A 4,848-nucleotide genomic window follows, 5' to 3' on the forward strand; every position below is an offset into this window, starting at 1 on the left:
GAGTTCTGTCACATAGGCAAATGCAAGTCCCAACATCCCCAATACAAGTACTCCAAATTTTCATTTATTGCTAATTCCTAGAGATTTAAAGATGCTTTACTTCCTTTTATTTTCCAGCGGGTTAAAGTGGCAATGACAAACAGAGACAAATGGACAGAAGTGAGGACTAACTATCACCTGTGAGGGGCTCTAGGCAGCTGACAGCATCAGGACTCAATGCCTGGACCAAATAGGGAAGTTGATAGGCCTCCTGGTTCAGCAGCTTATAGCTTCCATGTCTTCTTTAGCTCCCAAGGCAGGATCAGAGAATCCTGTTTCTGGCATCTACATGTTTCATTACCAAAACAATAAGTCTATTATATTAGAGTCTGTAGCTTATTTCTATTTTCTTGATGATTAATTGCAGTATTGGGTATTTTCCATATATTTATTGACCACTTGTATTTTTTCCTTGCAAACTATCTATTCACACATGACCCAAGATTTAATTGGATTACTTGACTTTTTGTTGTCTAGCTTTTTGAGTTGTTTATAGATTCTGCCTGGTAAGCTTCTGTCAGTTGAATCAAGGGCAAATATTTTAGAACATTCTTAGCTTCACTTTTCACTCTGTTGATTTTTCCTTTGCTATGAAAACACTTTTCCATTTAATGTAATCCTATTTAAGTTTTGCCTTTGTTTCTTGAGCAATTAGTTTTGTTCAGAAAAAATTACCCGCATCAATATCTGGAACATTTACCTTGCTTTCCTTTGGTAGGTTCATAGTTTCAGTTGTTAGTTTAAAGTCATTGACCAATTTCTAACTGATTTTTGTACAGGATAAGAGAAGAACTCAAGTTTCAATCTTCAGCATGTAGATACCCAGTGCTCTTAGCAGCATTTGTTAGAGTCATCTCACCACAGTTAGAATGACTAATATTAAAAAAAAATGCTCACAAGGATTTGAAGAAATGTAAATTAGTAACACTACCATGGAAAACACTATGGAAATTCTTGCAAAAATTAATAAAACTATCACCTGATGTAGCTCTCCAACTCCTGGGTATATTCCAAAAGGAGATGAAGTCAGCATACAGAAGAGATAAGTGAATGGCTATATTTGTAACAACTATATATGGAATCTCTTAATGTGGCCATCAAGGGATGAAAGAAAATATATGAAATATATATGTAAGGGTATTACTCAGCCATAAATAAGGAAACCTACCATTTGTAGCAAAATAGATGGAACTGGAGGACATCTTATTAAGCAAAATAATCCAGACATAAAAATAATAAGTATCATAGTGCTCTCTCATATAAAGAAAACTAAAAGAAAAAATGTAGATGAGAAAATAGATGAAAGATTTCTAAGGACAGGGGTGAAGAGGGTCCAGAGTAGAAGTGTGGATGGATGTGATCAATATACACTGTTTGTGTACATAGAACCATCACCACAAATCCCATTAATATCTACAAATAATGTGTGTTAACAACATAGATTCAAATAAATTAGTAAATTAGTAAAGATAGTAATTTAAAATCTGTTATCCAGATTTAAAACAATATCTGTTTGGAATATCCATAATGTTACCTCTTCTGTATGAGTCCCAACAGATGACACAACAGTGACGCCTAAGTGTAGGCTTCCTGCATCTGAGAAATGCTTTCAGCAGACAGACATGTCTGGAGGAGTAGCTGTGGCAGCTCAGCCTCAAACTTCTGTTTCCCTGGGTGGTTTATGCTATGGCTTGTATCACTGTGGGAGGATAACTCTGATGCTGTTGATAGTAATAAGTTGCAAAATCCTCAGGCTCCAGGACGCTGATGGTGAGAATGAAATCTGTCCCAGATCCACTGCCACTGAACCTCTGAAGGACACCAGGTTGCAAATTGACTGAATCATAGATCAGGAACTTAGGGGCTTTCCCTGGTTTCTGCTGATACCAACTTACGTATTTGCTGATGTCGTAACTGGCCTCACAAGTGATGGTGATTCTGTCTCCTGGAGATGCAGACAGGGAGGATGGAGACTGGGTCAACTGAATGTCACATATGGCACTTGAAATTGGAAACACACAAACAAAAAATTACCCACACAATTAATCTTGTTACCAGAAGACTTCTCTCATTGGCTAGGCAGCACCAGCTTCACTGGGCTGAGCAAATCCCCAGTGCTGCCCTTCATTACCTGGGTGCTAGAGCAGCAGGAGCCCCAGGAGCTGAGCAGGGCCCTCATGTCCATGCTGTGTCCTGACTGGGACTGAATCCTGCACAGGGTGTGAGCAGCCTATGAAGGAGTCCTCAGGGGAGTGGCCTGTGCCCTGGGCACATGCAAATCACCAAGGTTGCTGGGCAGGGCTGGGCACAGAAGCAGGGCTGGTTCATCTCAGTAACTTAGCACAAGCCCAGTGTCTGCAGATATCCTAGGTATGACCAAAATGTTACAGAATTTCATTCAGAAAATGTACTTTCTCTAGAGACCAATGGATGGACTCAGCTGTCTATTGTTACATTGCTGCCTTCAAGTTTCATCATACCTTCTCTTGCTGTCCCTTTATCTGTGATAGGATTTGTCAGAAAACACCCAAAAAACTCACAGATATTTTTCATGTTTTCTACATTTTGTGACTGTGATTCTCTTTTAGCAGGGAAGGCTTTGTTATTGTTTTGATTTCCTCATGATGTTGGTGAGCTCATTTGTCAGCTCCACTGTTCAGAAATGTAATAGGCAGAAGAGGAAGGAATTATAGGTAGCAGGATTTTTGAGAAAATAACCAAATATTGGGCATTTTCCTAGGCTATCATGTCCTTTCCATGCAAGCCACTGTCATCTCTGAATTCTCTGTCTGACCACTTCCATCAAAGCCAGATCATCAGGGATTTTATCCCTTTACATTTGAACAGTCTCTGCCACCACTCTAGCTCTGCATATAGCCATATAATTCCACATTAAAAACTCCCTGAGCTCCTCAAATTGTTGGTTGTGGGTTTCAAGTCTCTTAACCCAAGCTGTTCCCTCTATAAGCTAAGAACCTCTTTGAAACCACTGCTTATGCCTCCTGAATTGACTCTACCATGCTAAAACATGCATATTTCTCCAAAATCCACTCTTTCCTAGGTTTCAGCCCAAGAGTCTCAAGGGAAAGTAAAAAAAAAAAAGAAGATAACACCAATGTTTTCAAGAGTTCTACCTGGGTCCTGAGTCACATGGAAGATGCCGAATCACCCCGCTGCAGACAGGCAGGTCTGCCCACACCCTGCCGAGGTCCCCAGTCGCACGGAACACACTCCAAATCACCCTGCTGCAGACAGGCAGGTCTGTGCACGCCCTACCGAGGTCCTGAGTCACGCGGAAGACACCAAATCACCCCACTGCAGACAAGCAGCCACCTGATTCCACATTACCAAGGCAGAGAGGACACCAGACCACCAGACCAAGGTACTGAGTCCCACTGTTCCTGGCCCAGAGGTAGGGGCTTCTGAGCCATCATCCCACTGCTCCTGGTCCAGAGGAAGGGGCTTTTGGGTCACCATCCCTACTGCTGCTCCCAGCCCCTGTCCCACCTCACCCAGATCAGAGGAGGTAATTCGTGCAGGCGCTAACAGCCCCCCGCCCCAGTCGAAATGAGAAAACACATAAATAAGTCTCAAAACCAGACTTCCAGATCACCTACAGCAACCCCAAAGGGAAATGAGGTGGAACACTCTGATACTCAACCACCTAGACCCACTGAACTGGCAACAAAAGGGGATCTGGAAAAAATGAAATCAGAAATAATTTCTCAGATAACAGGAGAAATTGTGCCCCTAGTGCAAGACATGATTAATAAATCTAGACAGGAGCTCAGGAACATGATGGAATCGCAACATAAGAAACAAATGGAATCCATAAAACAGATGCAAATAGATTTCCAGGACATGAAACACTCCATTGAAAGTCTACACAGCAGAATGAGCCAATGTGAGGACAGAATTTCAGATATAGAAGATAAGACTGCAATTAGTGACCAGGAAAAGAAAAATTGCTTCAAAATTATAAGGGAACATGAGAAATCAATCCAGCAGCTGCTAGATGATGCAAAAAGAATAACATAAGACTGATTGGGCTCAATGAAGAAACAGGAGAGAGTGCAGATGGCATAAAAAAATCTCTTCACAGAAATAATGGCAGAAAACTTCCCAAGCAGGGGAAAAGAGCTTGACATACAGATAAGTGAGGCATATAGGACTCCAAATAGCCTTGATCAAAAAAAACTACACATAGGCATATAACTGTTAAGATTCCAGAAACACAACAGAAGAACAAAGTTCTCCAAGCACTCAGAGAAAAGAAACAAATCACATACAAAGGAAAGCCCATCAGAATCACAGCAGACTTCTCAACACAAACCATCAAGGCAAGAAGAGCTTGGAGTGACATATTCCAAGCCCTAAAAGAAAACAGCCTCCAACCCAGATTGATGTACCCTGAAAAACTATCTTTCAAAATTGATGGAGAAATAAGATACTTTCATGACAAAGAGCACCTTAGGAACTTTGTGAATACCAAACCAGCACTCCAAAGAATTTTACACAATAGCCTAGGAACAGACATTGAGGATCACAACCCCAGGAAGCAAAGCAGAATGAACCCATCTGGCATGACGAGAAATTAAATGGAAAGGGGGAGAACCCAACAAAAAGAAAAAGTCATGGCAATGACAAGTCAATACGTTTCAGTTATAATCATCAACGTTAATGGTCTCAATTCACCAATCAAAAGAGATAGACTGGCAGAATGGGTCAAGAAGCAAAATCCAACAGTATGCTGCATTCAAGAAACACACTTCATTCAAAAGGAAACTCATAGACTGAAAGTTAAATGGT

General features: G+C 41.0%; 1 long non-coding RNA gene across 1 annotated transcript; it reads right to left on the reverse strand.

The window, feature by feature from the left end:
* Positions 1-927: 927 nt before the first annotated feature.
* Positions 928-2,237, reverse strand: LOC147829773 (uncharacterized). The gene is made up of 2 exons (XR_015448510.1): positions 2,171-2,237; positions 928-2,040 (listed from the first exon to the last, which is right to left on the reverse strand). It is a non-coding gene; the product is annotated as an uncharacterized LOC147829773 (long non-coding RNA).
* Positions 2,238-4,848: the final 2,611 nt, after the last annotated feature.

The sequence above is a fragment of the Heterocephalus glaber genome, unplaced genomic scaffold, assembly GCF_053883595.1.
Source record: "Heterocephalus glaber isolate CG9 unplaced genomic scaffold, H.glaber_assembly_v1.0 deba00000470, whole genome shotgun sequence".
Classification (NCBI taxonomy): Eukaryota; Metazoa; Chordata; class Mammalia; order Rodentia; family Bathyergidae; genus Heterocephalus; species Heterocephalus glaber.